This window comes from Marmota marmota, unplaced genomic scaffold, assembly GCF_001458135.2.
Source record: "Marmota marmota marmota unplaced genomic scaffold, marMar, whole genome shotgun sequence".
In the NCBI taxonomy this organism is placed as follows: Eukaryota; Metazoa; Chordata; class Mammalia; order Rodentia; family Sciuridae; genus Marmota; species Marmota marmota.
This window is the reverse complement of record NW_025999842.1, coordinates 50,422,481-50,442,428: the sequence shown is the minus strand read 5'-3', so window position 1 is coordinate 50,442,428 and position 19,948 is coordinate 50,422,481. Positions and strand designations below refer to the sequence as shown.

Below are 19,948 nucleotides of genomic sequence, written 5' to 3'. Positions count from 1 at the left end.
CATTAAAACCAGGCCAGCAATTGAGCACTTTGATTAGGGTGACTTGATTAGCCTTCTTCATAGACCCCCTTAACATCAGGTGACTTGAAGATTAGGAAGGACTTTGAAGATTTTGGGAACTCATGATAGTTAACTTTGCAAACAAGGAATATCACTGGGACTTTGGCAATGTTCCAGGAGGGTTTACACTCCACTATTGCTCCCAAAAGAAGCTTTTCTTATAACTTGATTTTTTTTTCTGTTTAAATCTTTCTTTTCCATGTGAACTTTGCTTTTTTTTTTTCCTCATCTTTTCCTTGTGCCTATCCTAAGATCTGCTTGATTGTGATGCTACATTCCTTATCTTCCTACCCTGCAAGGAGATAATGAGAAATGCACATGCGGTGGAATGACAGTTCACACATAGTCATGGATCCTAAAATTGAATCTGAACTTATGAAACGGGCACGAGAGGGGTGGATAAAATGGAAAAATGTGTTGAGAAAGTTTATTCAGCATTTATTGCATGCTGACTACAGACCAGGTGCTGTGCTAAGTATAAGGATATGAGCATGATGGGTATGGTTCCTGCACTCAGGGCTCTGATGGTTTAGCTGGGTGAAGGCAGAGCTGTTATAAAAAGGCAAACTTTGAAAGAAAAAAAAAAGCAAGAAAAGGAAAAATAAAAATAAAAAAGCAAACTTTGGGCAAGTATATCTGAGGGACATAACACAATCTCTGACCTATCTAGAGTTTGTCTATTCCTCCCATGCTCCCTCTCTCTATCCCACTATGAGTTAGTAACCTTATATCAGAGAGAACATTCAGCATTTGTTTTTTTGGGATTGGCTAACTTCACTTAGCATTATCTTCTCCAACTCCATCCATTTACCTGTAAATGCCATGATTTTATTCCCTTTTATGGCTGAGTAATATTCCATTGTGTATATATGCCACATTTTAAAAATCTATTCATCTACTGAAGGGCATCTAGGTTGGTTCCACAGTTTAGCTATTGTGAATTATGCTGCTATAAACAATAATGTGGCTGTTTCCCTGTAAAATGCTGTTTTTAAGTCCTTTAGGTATAGACCAATGAGACAGATAGCTGGGTCAAATGGTGGTTGCATTCCCAGTTTTCCAAGGAATCTCCATACTGCTTTCCATATTGACTGCACCAATTTGCAGTCCCACCAGCAATGTATGAGTGTACCTTTTTCCCCACATCCTCTCCAACACTTATTGTTGTTTGTCTTCATAATAGCTGCCATTCTGACTGGAGTGAGATAAAATCTTAAGAGTAATTTTGATTTGCGTTTCTCTAATTGCTAAAGATGATGAACATTTTTTCATATATTTGTTGACCTTGATTGAATATTCTCTTCTGAGAAGTGTCTATTCTGTTCTTTGGCCCATTTATTGATTAGGTTATTTGGTTTTTTTAAATGAGTTCTTTATATACCCTAGAGATTAATGCTCTATCTGATGTGTGAGGGGTACAAATTTGCTCCCAAGATGCAGGCTCTCTATTCACCTCACATATTGTTTCTTTTGCTGAGAAGAAACTTAGGAATAGATGAACTCTAGATTGGTCAGAGGGGTGAGAGGGGAAGGGAGGAGGCAGAAGGTTAGCAATGATGGAGGAATCTGATGGACATCATTATCCAAAGTATATCTATGAAGACACGAATTGGTGTGAACATACTTTATATACAACCAGAGGTATGAAAAATTGTGCTTTATATGTTTAATATGAATTGTAATGTATTACACTGTCATTTATTTAAAAAAATAAATAAAAATATTAGCTTATATAAAAAAAGAATTTTAGAATGTGGGGAAAAAACACAATCTCTGAGTTCTGCAAAGTGTTCTTTGGGGTGCTGACTCAAGTTGAAAAGTCTTTCTCAGAACTCAGTTGCCATTGAGATTGTTATGGCTCTTGTTGGGAGACTCAGTTACATTCCTGATACGTATTAACTATCAGGTGGCATGCATAATGTTGACAGTAAATGACTTGCATCTTCAGGAGAAGGCTGTACTACCACATAAGTGCAAATGTTGCCCGAAAGGCAGCAAATCTCAGTGAATGCTAATATTAACAAAATTATTAGAGGACTCATTTAGGAACGGTGAGCTATTAACCCTTGAATTATACGTTTAATATATTTTACTGGTACATTCTCGTAATTAGGAAAATCAGGAAATGTAACTCAGAAGTCTGTCACAGAGCTTTACTTTCTCACTCGACATCTGATGAATAAACAATCAAATGGGGATTGAATGGAATAGCATCCCAAATGTGTCTCTTGAGAAATCTGCCAGTTTTCTGAGATAACCTGTATATTTTTCTCAGTGATTAGTGTCCTTTCTTCTTCCCTTCCTTCCTCCTTTTCTCCTTCTTTCCTCCCTCCCTTCCTCCCTCCATTCCTTCTTTTCTTTCTTTAGTTTCTGTAGCTTTTACAGTTATATTAAAATATGTGTACTTCCATAGAAAAGTATGCTAACCACTGCATATTACCAATATTATTATTGTTATTTCATAGAGTCTAATGAGCAATGACATAAAAGCACATAGGTACCAAAGTTAGGCAAGTCTATCTTGAAAACTATTAACTATAAAACACCAATGCTTCAGGAGCTTTTTCTGCTAAAAAGTACCATAGATGAGGGAGGTATTTTTTAAATGGTTCACCCATTTCACAGATTTAAAAACTGATATTTGGAAAATTTCCTAGGTTTTACATAGAAAACCAGAGGCAGATAAAAGCTAAAAAGTCAGGAATTTATTCCCCCATGTTGTGCTTAACCAATTGGCGACAGGCTGTCTCCAGACTATATTTTCTTTTTAACAGCTATAAAGTGAATGAACTCAAAGGACAGTCTAGTGTCTTGCTGCAATTGATATGAAAAAGGACAAGGGAAGAAAAGATTCCTCATTAATGGATTTATATTCTAGTGATAGGGTCAGGGGTTGGAAAGGTCATTTTGAAAAGTAAAGTGAAATATAGAGCAAGCAGGAAAATTATCTTGTTATCTGACTCAGAGACATGAGGCTGCACGTTATCCTCTGTTCGTTTATTTTTTCTCCTAGTTTTCCTTTTATTTTTAGATAAATGTGAGTCAGACAGATGAGACAAGAGTAATTTTTAGAAACTCTCTTTGTAAGCTCTTGGGAGGAGAGTTTTGCTCTTTTAATATATTCTGGTTGGAAGCCCCATTTAACTATAAAAGAAGGAAATCTAGAAGCAAGAATTTGAATCAGAATTTGGGGTAAGATGGTAAAAGCAAATAAAATATACAAAAAATGGAGGTTACCCTCTTTTAATTAAGTACATTAGGTAAATTTAAAACTTAACTGAAAAATTGAAATTGAAGTTCTCTCCAGATTATGAGAGACAGAGATACACACAAAGAGACAAACAGAGAAAAAGACATTGTAACTGAAAGGAATTTTTATTATAACAAAGATTCTGGGATTAAAAGATAACTGTTTTGGTGATCTGTACTTGGTGACAGGTCCTTTCTATATAAACAACTTAATTTAACTTGCAACAATATTTGACCAGGGATGACCTATTTTTTAAAAAATGTAGATGAGTAATTTCAGGTGCCTAGAGTCTAAATGACTTGTCCACAGTCTCCAGTCTTGCTGGCTCTGACTCTTTGCTCTTGTCCCTTCGGAAGGTCCCCTGAGAGGTCTGTTGCTTGGGAATGCAATGAGGAAAGCCAGTTGCACACCACTGGCTACATGTCCAAACGCACACGTGGGTGAGGACACATGACTCTTAGTGTCCCAGGCACACTCACAGCACAAGAGAGGGAGGGGTCAGCTGTGCTGGGGTGGGGGTGCAGCAGGTTGGTCAGGACATTATGAAAGAAGAACAAAAGTCCATTGAACTGGGTTTTCCTTGTTGATAAGTCATAGCAGGACATCTGAGATAGAGAGGGTAGTCTGCAAGAAATGGCGTGAAACAGTGGCCTGGAGGGGTTTTTTGTAGGTTGCCAGATAATTATAGGTCACTCAAACTTCAGATACACACAAAAAAATCATCTTATCCTATGCAAGATTTGGAATATACTTAAATATTTTATTGTCATAAATTCAAATTTAACTGGACATCTTGTAATTTAATTTGCTAAATGGAGTCATACTATGCATTTGGGCCTGTTGGAATGTGATGTGCAATGCTGGGGGATTGCTAGAGAGACATGTTAAGGCTTAATTATGGAGGAGCTAGTCTTTGTCATGTGCTGGGTAAATAGGAGGAAAAGCAGGATTATCCTATACAATGAATGGGATAATGTGTTCCAATTCTGAGTAAAAATTAATTTGAACAAAGTATTGACTCTAATGAAATGAACTTTTTTTTTTGTTCATTCATAAAGCAAAATGACTTGCAACAAACTTTTAAATAAATTCCTAATGTCTGATTCTACTTTTTTTTGACACGAAAGATATGTATAGAAGAAGAAATGCTGGGTTAGAGAGGGGAAATTTAAATAAAACCAGCAGGATAAAAAACAGACACATTTATATCATATATACAGTATATATGTGTTTCCTGTTTAAATTTTAAGCGAGGCAAAAAAGACAAATGGAATTGTCTTATCCACATATAAATCCTGTCTAAGCTAAATCAAAGATATTCTGTTCTGACTCAGTAACATGAAATTCTTCCCCAGAGCCACAGAGGAAGGCATGACACGGGCACAACTGAGAATCACCCTGAGGATGGCAAGTAGCATTTTTCATATTTACTGAAGTTTTAAGAGTAATCAATTGCTTTAAAAGATATTTTATTATTGTATTTATGCTTAATGATGCCCAGTGTCTCTGGGCCACAGAGCCATGAAGCCCACCTCCCTACTATGCTTGGAGCATTCGTTCAACGGAGACATCTGAACATTTCAATATAACATTTGGAAAATAAAATGGTTGGTGAAAGTGGTGACTGCAGACCAATTTAGATTCCTCTCTCCCTCCTCATTAAATATGGGGCTGTGTCTTTTGTTGACTTTTCTTTTTGCCCCAGAAAGGATTTAAGGCTGCTCATAAATATGTGAGAGTCCTATCACTCCTACACGTATGGCTGCTCAAGCATTTTGATGATCGTACATTTTAGTTAAAGGCAAAGACTTCTTTATGGTTAGTGTGTGTGCACTTCTGGGGAAAGTTAGTATAATCATTTCATTTCACCAATGATATTACTTTATTCTGATTTCAATTGTGTCTAATGAATTCTATAAAAGCCTTAGAACAAGAAGCACGTTTTGAAAATTAGATACAAAAATTCTATTTTATTGGGGAATTTGCTCTGATTTAATTTTTATTTGATTGGATATTTCATTGTCTTTTGCTTATACCACTTTGCTTTAGTTGAGATTAAGGAAAGACAAAAATCTAACTATGGTAAACACAATCTGAGTTTCATCAGCAACACTATCAGAGAGAGAAAGAACAAATAACAAAGTAGATGTTGGTCATCATGAATGACTTTGATTCATTATGTTTCCCTGAATTATTTTTTCCTTTGGTAGATATGCTGTGCTATTTTAAAAATAAATTTTTATTAGTGCTCATGGATTACAGTTCATAAAGAGTACGCTAATTTTTTAATCATGCTGTGTTTGAAATTGTGCTTTTCTTGAGAAAAGATCTAAATGTCAGCAAGAATGGGTTAGGGGTTAGGAAAGCATATTTTTGATGACAGGGAGAATGCAACATATTGGAATGGGCTGGTTTCCCAATGCTGTTTTCAGTGATTTGGGAGACATCTTGTCAAATGAGCTGGAGTCTTACTGAATCTGATGATGATGACACTAGGCTCCAAATAAGTGTGACATGCTGAATAACTTGTTGAACATCACAGGATGAATTTAATAGGAATACAGCATAAGCATATACAGCTTAATCTGAGCTCAGAAAACCAACTGGGAAAATAGTTTGCATTGAAAATGATAAAAACAATGTCCTAAGGCTTGTAGGTAATAGCACATTCAGTATAAGTTGACAGAGCAGCAGGACTGCTATTAACTTACTAGTATTTAAGTTAGTTTCACAGAAAACTTGGTAGGTTGAGGAAAACATGAGAACCATGATCTGCATCTCATAGTGCAATGGTCAAATTTATTTTTTAAAATCCTAAGTTCATATCTTAGCGCTGCACTTTAAGAGCCTGTTTTCTGGGCTTGTTGAGAGAATATGAAATCATGTCAAGAGAAGTGAAATAAGTCAATCCCAAAAAACCAAAAGCAGAATGTTCTCTCTGGTATGTGGATGTTAGCATACAATAAGGGTTGGGGGAGGGAAGAATAGAAGTTCATTGGATTAGACAAAGGGAAATGAAGGGAAGGGAAGGCAGATGGGAATAGGAAAGACAGTAGAATGAATCACACATAACTTTGCTATGTTCATATATAAATATACAACCAAGGTAATTCCACATCATGTACAACCTCAAGAATGGCAAGTTATTCTCCATATAGAAAATATGCCCAGATACATTCTACTGTCATGTATATCAAAAAAGAACAAATAATTAAAAAAAGAACAACTATTGGAATAGAAAATATTTGGCCTGAAGGAGAGAAGAGCTTTATTGTTAAAAAGGAAAATGTTGAGGTTTTGGGTTTAGCTCAGTGGCAGAGCATTTGCCTAGCACAAGCAAGGCCCTGTTTAGTCCTTGGCCCTGAAAAATTATTTACACACACACACACACACACACACACACACACACACATATATATATATATATACATATGAGGAAAACATTTATGTTTTCTGATGTTGAATGTATACAAGAACCGATATATAGATGTTTCCATATAAGAATGAACTTGGAAGCAGTCCTTCACAGACAGAATGGTCTGCCATCTTTTACCTGGAAGGGCTGAAGAGAGATGATTTACATATTCAAACTAGGTTTAGAAACTTGTGGCCCTTCTAAATTTGCTATTCTGAGTTTCTGTGGCTATTTGGAATATTTGCATATATTCTCTGGTATGCATATGTTCTAAAATAGTTATTTTAGGAAATATGGTGACATTAAAAAAACAAACAGAAAACCCCATAAAACTAGCTTTTACTATCATGTAGGTAAAGCAAATGGTTGAGTAGATGGAAATTTCAATTTGATGCTCAGATATCAAAGGCATGAAGCTTGTTTGTGGTTATTGGGTCCTCTTGTCTACATATGTGTCTTTTTCAATATAACCCTCAGTATAAAAGGACACAGGGAAAATGAGTTACAAAACCCCCCAAAACAAACAACAAAACAATATGAAAACAAAAACAAATACAAAAAACCCAAACATATAAAACCCTTACCAAAGCATTCCTGGATCTGGGATTCTGGGATGTAGCTTAGCTGTAGAGCATTTGTGTAGCATGTCCAAGGTCCTGTGTTCAATCCCCGGTGCCAAATAAAAAAAAAATGAGTTCCTAAGTACATTAGCTATAACATTTCATCACAATCAGAAGTTTTATGTTGCTTACACTTATGTATCATTGTCTCTTTCTGGCCTTTTAACCTATAGTGAAAAATCTCTGGATAACAAATACTTGTTTCCAGGAATATTTTATATCATAAAATACACACATGACAAAATAAGTAAGTCCATCCCTTAGAGTTTCTTTCAATGATTAATGGAATCAATTTTCTGATTTCTCTGTTTTTTTTTTCTCCTAATAATTCCCCCTCTATTTCATTTTTGCTAACCACCAGCTGGCTTTTTTTCTACCCCCACCCCCCTTTTTTTTGTTCCCACCACATAATGACTTTAAGCTGCAAGATAATTATACAAAAATATTTGCTCCAAAAGTTACATGGAGCCAAGTATGTCAGCAATGGAAAGAACTAGTACATTTTGTTTTGAAAATTTTTTTAAAAATCCTAGATCTGGCAATTTGTCTACTTAACTCTCCAATACTCTTGTCTGTAGAATTCCAACAGAAAATGCTTGCTTTTCCTTTTCCACCTATCTCTAAAATTGCAAGGTAAAATTTGTGGGCATCTTCAAATTGCATCTTTTGTAAAATACTGTAGAACATTAAATTATAGTACAAGTGTGTATAATAGCTACGCTATTAGATGGTTAGATGACTAGGATATGGTGCATGCATTGGACTTTGTATAACTAGGAATCAAAATCACACTAAGAATTTTGATTTATTCCTTAAATAAAAACACTTGGTATCAAATTTTCTTTGTATCTTGCTTCCTTTTCTTTCTTATCTTAATGTTATTATGAGGTACACTGAATTCCAGATTTAGAGATCAGTTGCAAAACTCGAGCCAGACTTGTCCAGCTAGGGTTATCTCAAATTGTTGTTTAGATAATGAACCTTTAGGTAGAAAAATAAGAGATGGGTTGCCTGCACAGTCTTCTCTATAACGCCAGCCAGTTCAGTTCACTGCATTCCAGGTAGTATATCCAGGAAGAGTTGATCCTCTGCATTCAGCTTGTGCCCTAAGATATAACCCCTTGGGAGTGTGGCAAAATGCATGAGAGTCAGATAACCATGCAGAAAGAGCTCCATCTTTAGCTCTCCAGGAGACTAAAATGGAGACTGTCTTGTTATCCTATGTTCCAGTAAACTCCCCCCATATTGAGGGCTTCCTCCAAAGCATTTCAATGTGTACTGTGTTGTCTAACTGAAGAGCAAATTTGTACATTCAAAGCATACATTTTTGGGAAAACAAAGTCCTGCTCAAATATGAGGTCTTGTGGCTACATATCATTTTAATGGAGCTACATATATAACAACGTAACTTTTAATTAAGTCATGTAAAAGCTTAGACCCTGCAGGTTGCAAAGGATTAAGTTCTATCCTAATTACTCTCTCAGCAAAGCCAGTGGAAAATTAGATGCATCCCACCAGGCAATAAATATATCAGACTACACAAAACTTAAACTAGAGAACAATCAACCTCTTTTCTTTGTTCTTTCAAAGGACAAGTGGATTAAACCTTTTAAGAAAAAGATCAAGAGCATTTTATGGGAAATTCAGGAAAAAAACTATTTGGACTGAAATCAAAATGTTATGAATAGTACTTTCTAAGTAATGACACATATCAGCAGCATTTGTAACCATAAGAACAATGTGATAAATTTTAATCACTGGGGACTCCAGCTCTGTGGGAAGTGCTTACTACACAGACATCATTTATAGGTTTCCAGTTATGACCTATGTCTAAAAGACATTTTAATGATAACTGAAGAAAGTAGATAGATTGTCTTCCTCGAGTGTTGAAGTTCCTGCTTGTTGTCATCCTCAGCTCTATTAAAGAGCAGAGGCTTTCAAAGGTCCTCTTCAGTCGAGCAGTCAGGGTACAAGACCAAAGGGATGGAACAGCTAAGATAAAAAAAAATGCCAGAAACGTACACTCCTCAGGATTTCCTGTGGGAGTCTGACCAAAATAAAGCAATATTAATAAATATAAATTCTGGAACACTATTATCAACAGAAACAGGGTCTTGAAATGTACCCTTGAAATTCTTCTAGTTTCCTCGGGCAGGTCAACTATTTCAGTGTAACTGTGCAAAATGTTAGACCTCCTGACAGGGACAATTGCTTTAAATTATATTAAAGACTCAAAGACTCTAATAGACATGTTAGAGGAAAGACTTTAATTTGTTGGATGCTCTAAATCTTTAAGCTCACTCATGGTCCTTTGGCCCCTTGACCTTAAAAACATTTTGGGGAGAAAAAAATGTACTTTCAAAGCATCTGAACATTAAAAGCCATGCATTGGTCAATGTGCTTTTTATTGCTTTCCTTTTCTTGACTACATTTTTGGGAATAAAGGACATTCAGGTGATACAGAGGGGACAAAAAGATAACAGCAGTAGAGAAGATGTGTGTGCTTAGAAAATTGTCTCATTCCTTCAGTTCTCATCCCCATAATTTGAAAAACAAACCCTTGAATATAGCTCATAGTCAGATAAAATTCCTGATCCAAGGTTTCTCTGATTTGTTTTGATGGCCTCCCCTGGCTTCCAAGTCATTCTGAAGAAGCAAATCATCTCTCTCAGTCAGGAAAGAGCCTTCCTGTAATGGTTCCTTCTGACATTCGGCCACCAAAAGCATGAGGAATTGGAATACCTCCTGGCTCTTTTATTTCTCATTGAATCCTGGTTTCACAACACGTTATACACCATGGGATATAAATTTCCTTAATACAATTAAGGAAAACTTCACTCAAATTTAATCATTTTAAAGCCAGTTTAGGTTAAGATCTTTTGCTTTATAAGGTTATTTTCCTAATAGGACTAATCACAAATATGTTTGATTTTCTCAGATTTCTACATAATCAATAGCATACTAAAATTAGAGTGTTAAGAAGAGAAAAAAGAGCAAGTAATCACTCTTCTTTTAAAAATTTTTTTTTAAATATATTTTTTAGTTGTCAATGGATATTTATTTATTTATTTATATGCAGTGCTAAGAATTGAACCCAGTGCCTCACACATGCTAGGCAAATGCTCTACCACTGAGCTACAATAACAGCCCACTATTCTTATTTTTAAGAGTAGATAAAGGGGCTGAGATTGTGGCTCAGCGGTAGAGCACTCCCCTAGCAAGGGGGAGACCCAGGTTCGATCCTCAGCACCACATAAAAATAAAGGCTTTGTGTTATTTCCATCTACACCTACAAAAAAAAAAAAAAAAGAGAGTAGATAAATACATAGAACTCTATAGACTTCTGTTTTTTAGGTGGTAGAATGCTTAAGTTTCCTCTCTTGAAAGTGACTTCTTTAAAAGGAATGAGTGAAGTGGTAGTATATCAAAGATAATGATAGAATCACCAAACATGTCACTAGATCCAAATTTTAGACCTCCATGAACTCTCATTATTACTGTCTTTTTTTATTATTTCTATATTAAAATGTAAGATCTGTGTAAACCAATCAAATAAGATACTTACAAATCAAAGTTTGCAGTAGGGTACATTAAAGCACCAGTATTCGTGATATGTTGTTACTTTTAAAGATCAGACTAGCATCCAACTGTTTTGACTATACAATGAAAGGCCAAGGACCAGTTCACCAAACAACTGTTCTAAAAATATATGGCCCTTCTTCAACCTGGCTGAGCTACAAACACATTGATAACTTGGCTCTGAATGAAGGGGCTCAAGTCAATTTAAGACATTGAAGTCATAGAATTTTCTCATTTTTGGTGACCTTAATAATCTAGACCTCTCTCCACACCTCCCATATCACCAAAAAATTATTCTATAACCTGCTTATTCTTCCAACCTAGGTCTCCAGAATTAGTGGTTTATTTGTTTTGTTTGTTTGCTGCTACAAACCACAACTATGATTAGCGTTTGTTGTTGAAAATTTTTTTTCAAATTCTTTTTCTTGGTTTTTAAAGGAAGAACTCTAACATAATGGGAAGTCATGTCGGTGAAACACTTTTCTAAATGCCCTTTATTTTCTCTCAGTCTACTCTTTCAAGAATGCTTATCTTGGGAAAAAGGACCCTATCATGAACTGAGTGTCTGTAGAGCTGTTGAAAATATTGAATGATTAGAAAAAAGCAGAAGAATGACACCCAGCACCAACTTCCTGGTTAGGTGAACTGATCACGCATTCTTTGACTAATAAACTACCTGCAGATTAGCCATGAGAACCAGCTATTTAGCCATAGCTATGGCCTAGCAAAGCTGTGAGAGTCTACAAATCAAGAAGTCTTTTGAACTATAGAATACTTTTAATCTTTTGGTTTTGATTGAAATACCATGGTTGAGCCTTTTCTCTGTTCTCTGTTGTATGGCTGTGGATAAAGTTTAGACAAAGGATCTCTTCAATTATTTATTTAATTCAAAGTCTCTGTGAATCAGGCAAATTGCAGGGCATAAAAATTGTGTTGCTACTTTCAGTTTACAGGAGCTTGATTACAATTCTAGCGTGCTGACTAAAAAAGATGGAACAATAGTAATCAGCTCTCTTACTGGACAAGGGAAGGTGAGTAGAAGGAAGGAGGTGCAAGAGGGTGGACGGATAAATAATATCTCATAAATGAAGATTCATATCTAAGTTTTAGAACCGGCATATTTATCAATTGCTTTTGACTTTTTCATTCAGTGGGGAGGTATGTTGTTGAACAGTTAATCCAAACCAACCTGGACTTTTGAAATCCCCACTCTAATGAGAAAGCCTTGTCAGAAAAAAAAATGAATTTGTACAGATTTGAGAACTGATGCAAGACACTGAGTATTAAGGTTTACAGACTTTGAAGCTCAGATCCTCCCCACACACATCACACACATCATTCCAACACTCACAGTTTAACTCTGATGAATGGCTCCACTGAGACAGAAATTATTCAACAGTGTCCGATCCCCTTCCTCATCCAAAACCTCCTCCATGAATAAGGCCCTCTTGAAGGCCTTTGTGGTCAGGGAAGAGAAGCAACCACATCAAGGGCCAGCAATCAATCGTCTTTGATTATCTGCATTATCACTGCCCGGAAAATAGACTCACAAGACAAGTCCTCCTAACCCCAGAAAGGCAAATGATCAATTTTCTAACATTCATCCTCAATTGAGCAGCATCTTTGTTTCAGTTTTCTTCAAATTTCATCCACATCATTTAAAACATCATTTGATTTAGGTAGGGTTTTGTGTGTCATAGATTCCAAGATGAAATAAAATTTTAATTATTACAAACAGAAAGCAACCATAACATTTCTATCTCCAAATTCCTTTTCCTTCAATTTTCTTTGACTATCTAAAATAAAGTGTGGCTTATCCTGGGGTCAATAGCAGTCCACCGGAAAGGATGTCTTTTCTCTTTAATATAACTTTGTTGCTATCTTCAAATTACATGAAGCCATCACTAATTGGCCCCCAATTTCAGTTTCACAAGAACATGGTAGAACGTGAAAGATCTTTCTGATTGTCAGAAAGGAAAGATTCCTGTAGTAAAGCACACAATTTCATTTTCAAGTAAAACAGTTTCAGCTCTATTATGAATGACTGGAATTTTAAAAACAACAACAAACCATTCAGATATTTTTCCAAGACTCACAATCTGCAGCCTTCTCATTTAGCCAAACCTCCCACTAGACAAGTAGGAAAGATAAACAAAGCAACAGACCCCTGGGTTGTACACATTGACAAGATTGCAGGCCCTTGGATTAGAATGCTTCATCCCCATATCCAGTGTCTCCCAGGAGGACCTCGAGTAGGAGGAAGGAGGAAGCATGAGGTTAGGAACTTGGAAGATTGGGCAGATAGTCAAAGCACTGGATGGATGGGGCAGCCTGTAACTCATTAGCAGAGGATGTCCCAGGGGCCCTGTAAACTTCCTAAAGCCTGCAAAGAAAGCTAAGTTCTCTGATGGTCAGGCTAAGCATTATGCCTATACCCACTGCTGGTCAGGGGGTTGCTCACAGTGTGTTGGGAAGAGACAAGCACCCATTGGAGTGTAAAGCCTTAAATCAACATTTGCTGAATTGAAGAGCTCATGAAAAATATCATGGCCATGGTTGCTTTCATGCAAGAGGCAAAAGGAAAATGGGAAGGAAAGAAAATGTGTATTGTGACATTTAAAGTATCATTTTTAATTGATCAGATGAATTCTTGATTTTCTAGTAGGCATGCTTCAGAAAGGTTGGAAAAAGTTCTTTATTTTGGGTGAGGAATTTACTGTCATCATAAAAGTGACAATGTAAAATGTAGCAATATAGGTGTATTTTACTGGCAATTCAAACACCATGAGAAACTATATTTTTAGGATAATAATTGATTATTAGGTCAGTTTGCAATTTTGGTACCAGTTTTCATAGTTTGCATGCTGACAGTGTCCTCTCAATCATATTTTTTCAAGTATACTATGTTCAATAAAAGATTCCTCCCACATCCAAAGCTGAAACGGTCTCCCTTTCTTTCCCTATTCAGTTACTTGTCCTGGCACTCATTGATTTGCACTCTCAAGAGTGTGTCCACCTTGTGAACACCTCAACATACAGCAGACCTCATCCTCCTTTGTGTTCTGCCCACCACTGCTTGTCACAATTTAATACATGGTAGGGCCTTAGAATTGGTTCTCCAGTTTTATTGTTGAATCACTGACCTCATATTTGGGGATGGTGAGTATGCAGGTTTAGACCAAAAGAAAAACTATATTACACAAGAACATGAAGTGGAATGGAACCTGTAAGGATATCAGCCATTATAAAGATTTCATATTGTCTTTGAACCTAAGTAGATAATTTATCAAAAAATCCATGAGCATTGTAATCTCAACCAAAGGCATACTGATTACTTCAAATTAATTTACCTTGTTCACTCCAGACCAAGGCAGAGCACAGCTTCAAGCAACATGGCTGTTCTGGGGAACATCTGGGAAAGAACAACAGAGACATCAGTCTGGCTTGCAATGGTCAGGAAATGAAGTGGCTCATTCCTAGCAACGGCCCATTTTGTATTTTGGAGGCAGAGATATAAACAATGACAGACTCTGTTAAAAGCAGCTGTACTCACAAATCTCCCAACAAGCTTCATATGTGCAAACTACAGGAAGAACTCCTGGTACCATATTGGGCTTCTCAGTCACACAGAGAGAGAGGAGCCATCACTGTCAGTAGTGTCATCTTTGACTGCGACACAGAACAATGTGTCCATATCCCACTCGCCATGTGAGTGAAGGTGGAAGAGAAATGGGGTGGGGTCACTGACTCTGGCAGGTCACTTTTTGAAAAAAAGTCCTTTATTAACCCTCTGCAAAATCTGAATAGAAATTTCATCCTTGAGCCAAAAAAAAAAAAAAGAAAGAAAATAAAAAAGAAAAAGAAAATCTAAGTTGAAAATAGTCTTCAAATTAAATCCACACTAATTTTATATGTTACCTCTCTCTTCAGGTTTTATTTTTTTCTGAGTGTCTGCTGATAGGTTGTCAGGTTGTTTGGGTTATCGCCTTCCCATCTGAACGTTTTATTGTGAAAGCGCAACATGTGAGACCTAACATGATGTATTAGGCATATAAGTAATCACGGAAAAATGTAGTTAAGCCCATGGATTCTTTGGAAATATGCATAAATATTTACAAATTATAGATTTAAATCCAACTTTTTCTGTAAATGAAATATATCTCATTTTTTTTTTTTTTGTAAATGAGAAACATCAAACTGAAGAAGGCAGCAGAACAGCAAAGCATTCGTTTACTCTGGAAAGTGATTCACAATCCCTGTTACCAAATAATTACACATAATTTTCATAACTCTAACACTTTTGCAGATTTACACATCTTTTGCACATCTGAGTTTTATTTTATTTATTTATTTATTTATTTTGAGCTTTAGATAATCTGGGAATGAATTTTGATGATCAACTGTGTATTGGGACAAAGCCATTTGAAGTTGATGTTTACTTAAATATTAAAGACACTATTTATCACATTTCTGGCTTCTTGAGTTTATGATTCATGGCTTACAATACCAAATTTCCAAATAGTTGATTTTTATGACCCATTTTCATCCTCTTCCTGGAATTTTCCTCAATACAATACAATTTCCTGGAATTTTGGAATTTTCCAAAGTGAAAGCAGAATTTGTCTATATGTTAGCAGTATGGACAATGAGTGGTCGTGTAGAAGTGACCCCCTCTAGAGTGGGCCACTGATCAGAAAGTTTTCAATAGCCACTGGTTTGTGTGGTTGGATTACATAGCAAATCTTATTTGGGAAAAGTAATTTTTAATTTAGAAGAGATATTTTTCCAATAGTCACCCATGGCTATTATATGACCTTTTGTTAGCAGCTCACATTAATTGACCAATCATCTAAAACATCTAGAGAAAAACAATACAAAGAATGGGTAAGCTGCACATGGAGTCCATGGGAGAAGAACATTATTTCGGAAGTATGGAGCATGAGCTACATAAATAATAAAAAATTATTTTGTCCTTTTTCTAGAAGCCAAAGATAAGTATGACTGGTAATGGCATTTTCTATTTTATCAGTGGACTTATAGTAATTATGTAATTTCTACTCATACTTGTCAGTTAGCTGGAGTGATACACATGTAGCAGTGAATGGCAGTGTTATGCAGAGTAATAAGCCATAGTGCCTCTCTTATCACACAGAAGTGCCTGCAAAGGGGGGAATACACAGTGGTTCCCCTTAATGAATGGTTAAGAATCCTTTCTAAGGGTAGATACAAAATAATTGGACTATTTTGATTAAATTAATACATTCTATAAAAATGGGCAGAACCTAGGTGTAATTTTTTTTTTCAAAAAGGCAGCACAAATACTTTTTTGACCTGAATTAACTGGTTTTTATAGTTAATATAGGAAGACTATATTCATGTATAGAAAAATACTCCTAGAACCAGGAGGGTGGGTTTTGAAAGAAGTATATACAGAGATCAATGGTGATGGATTTCCAGGGATTTGGAGCTACATGCTCTTTCTCATGATAATTAGGTGTATATTTTTGAAAGTGACACATTCAGATGCTAGAGAAGGTATATTACAAGAATGACATATGGAATTAAGACAAAAAAGTGTCAGTTCTCACTTATATACCAATAATGTTAGCCAGAATTTGGCACATCATACTTCTCTCCCTTTTAGATTAACAGTATCCATCTTCAAAAATGATTTTTATGAGCAGAAAATATATTGAGAAGGGCAAGTGATAATACATTTGAATTCATTAACAACAACAACAACAATAACCCACTATGACCATTCTAAAGCATGAAACTTTACCAAGAATCTCAGATTCAGAGTCTTTGTAGGGTTGGAAGGCAGGTGACAAATAGATGGTGGTCAAAGATCCATTTTTCAAGCCTTGCTCCAGATGAAATAGTAATGTGGAATAAGGAAGTATCTTTACACAGAAATTCAGTCTCATTAGGATGGAGGAGCCTGTCTATGGTTTTATTAACCCCAACCTGCTTTTCAGCTTCATGTCTATCACACAATTCCCCACCCACTCTCCTCAAACTGGGCTGAATTGCAATGGCTGTTCACACGAATGGATTTGTCATGCTGAATCCACTATTTTTATTCATTGAAATGGGAAAGAAGTAAAAGCATTTGTAATATAAAAAGTAATCAGAACATATAGATTAGATGATAAATTTCCCTTTCTCCTGTAGAAGTTAGTTTTCTCAATAGCGTCAATTTATTTTTTCATGTAATGACTGAGAGCTTGCTCTATGTTGGGTGATATTTAAGGCACTGTGAACATCACACAGCCATACAGAGTCTATGTCCTAATGGAATTTACATTCTAGTAGGAAGATGAACAATAAAAAGGAAACAACGAAACAAATAGTTTAATATCTAGTGATGCTATGAAACACTCTGAAGAGAAAAGTGGAGAAAGAGAAATTGTGACTGGTAAGAAACTACTTTAGAAAATGTGGTCAGGAATTCTCTCTAAAGTGAAAATTGAAAAAGTATTTAACAGAAGAGAACAAATTCCACTAGAAGTACCTTGATATACCAATATTTGTGTTATTTTTCAGGTATAAGACTCTCTGACACAATAATGTGTGACCATCATACTAAACATAGGGGTGACATCCGTAAGGTGATTGACATTCTTACTTCCTGGCAAGAATAACTTTTTTCAATGGTGGTAAAAAATCGTGTAACATAAAATTTACCACCTTTACCATTTTTAAGTGTGCAGATCAGTAGCATTAAATATATTCATATTATTATGCCACTGTTCTCCAGAACTTTTTCACCTTACAAAACTAAAACTCTATACCTGTTAATACCCAGAGTTCTAGGAATTCTTTCTGTATTTTGGATATTAACCCATTACCAGATACATTACTTGACAAAATATTTTTTTCTTATTCTGTAGCTCACATTTTCACTTCATTAATTGTATCCTTAATGTGCAAAATTTTAAATGCCTGATATAGTCCCGCTTGTTGATTTTTACCTGTATTTTTGGTCAATAAATAATATCCAAATCCAACATCATAATTTTTCTCCCTGTATTTCTTCTTGGGTTTCTATAGTTTGGGGTCTTACTAATTTATTTCTGTTTAATTTTTTTTTATATATAATGTAAGAAAATGATCTAATTTTATTATTTTGAATGATGATATCCAGCTTTACCAATAGCATTTGTTGAAGAGACATATGATCTCCCTATTAGGTGGTCTTGGAACTTTTGTTTATTTGACCATATATGCTAGGATTTATTTATGGGATCTATATTCTATCACATTGGTCTATATCTTTATCATTATTCCAGAACTTCACTCTTTTGATTAGCTTTGTAATATGTTTTGAAACTAAGAAGTGTATATTCTCCAGTTTTGTTCTCCTCTAAAATTGTTTTGGCAATTTTGGGTTTCTTAAGATTCCATATATATTTTAGGATGGATTTTTCTTTTCTGGCCAAAATTCCTCTTGGTATTGGATTGGAATTTTGTTGAACATATAAATTGTTTGGTAGTAGTGACATTTAATAATGTTGTCTTCCAACCCATGAACATGGGATGTTTCTATTTAGTTATGTTTTCTTTCAGCAATGTTTTATATAGTTTTCAGTGTACAAATATTTTACCTCCTTAGTTTTGTTATCAAGTATTTTATTCCTTTCAATGCTATTGTAAATGGAATTGTTTCCTTTTTTTTTGTTTTCTTAATTTCCTTTTAAAGTTGTTTATTGTTAGTACTTGAAAACAATTTATTTCTGTGCATTGTTTTTATATCTGCAATTTTGTTGAGTTTATTAGCTCTAACAGTTTGTGCGTGTGCACACGCATGTGTGTGTGTGTGTGTAAGATCTGTAGGGGTTTTCTACACATAAAGTTATGTTTTTTTGCGGATGATTTTTTCTTCCTTTTCAATATGAAGTCTTGCTTATTTGCTCTGGGTAGGACTTGCAATACTGTGTCAAGTGAAAGTGAAGAGTCGGCACCTACTATGGTTGTGGTTTGAGTGTATCCCCCAAAGATTCATGTGCTAGACATTGGTTCCCAGAGTGGTGATGTTGGCGTGGTGGGACTTTTAAGAGGTGGGTCTTAGTGGAAAGTGGTTAGGTCATGAGGGCACCAACTCAGAAATAATTGATTCTCTTCTCTTGGAGTGAATTAATACTTGTGAGAAGTTCAACTATTTTGCCTCCCAGCTATGATGCCATTTGTTATTGGCCCTCACTAGAGTTAAGCAGATGCCAGAACCAGGATCTCAGATCTTCAGATCTGGGAGCTAAATTAACCTCTTTCCTGTAAACATTTCCCAGCATTAGCTACGTTAGTTTAGCAACAGAAAACGCACTGAGACAGCACCTTTGTCTTGTTCCTGATCTTAGAGGAAATGCTTTCAGTGTTGTATCATTGAGTCTGATGTTAGCTGTGGACTTTTCATAGATGGGCTTTATTAATGTAGGGATAGTTCCTTCTGTTTCTAATTGTTGAGTGTTTTTTTTTTCTTGTCTATTTTTATTTATTTAAAAGATTTTATACTTTTTTCCCCAAAATGGACTACATAATCTACTGTTGGCTCCTTTAATGAACAAATAAAAAATAGTACAGCAAACATATTTCTCCCCCTTGTTTTTTTTCCCTTTCCCCTCACTTCCTCTTGTATGTAATTTTGTATAACCATGAGGGTTATACAAAAATTTTGTATAACCATGAGCCACAGCCGAAGGGGCCCCAGCAAACTTCCAGCTGCCGGCTGATGATTGGCTCACAGCGGCCCCAGCAACATCTAGCTGATTGGCTCCTCTGCGGTGATGCTCATTGGGCTGTTTCCCTGCCCTTTCAGACCACGGAGCTGCTCATTGGGGGACCTTTTTGGCCCCGCCCACGTGACCCAGCCAATCGGCCTCAAGAGCAGGAGGATTGTGGGAGGTGGAGAGAAGCTTGTGGGGGGAGAGAGAGGCTTGTGGAAAGCCGGTGGTGGCAGTTGAGGCTCTGAGGTCCTTCCCTGAGAGGCTGTTTTGTTTGGCGTGTGTGGTTCTAAAAATAAAGTTA

The 19,948-nt window shown here is 35.9% G+C and overlaps 1 long non-coding RNA gene across 2 annotated transcripts in view; it reads right to left on the bottom strand.

The window, feature by feature from the left end:
* The window catches only part of LOC125615220, a 50,882-nt gene extending 36,442 nt beyond the window's left edge, over nt 1-14,440 (bottom strand). For both annotated transcript variants that reach the window (XR_007345757.1, XR_007345761.1), the window contains exons 1-2: nt 14,275-14,440; nt 7,310-7,381 (exon numbers count right to left, since the gene is read on the bottom strand). This is a non-coding gene — a long non-coding RNA (uncharacterized LOC125615220). The remainder of the gene's footprint in view (nt 1-7,309; nt 7,382-14,274) is intronic.
* Between the last annotated feature and the right edge of the window lie 5,508 nt (nt 14,441-19,948).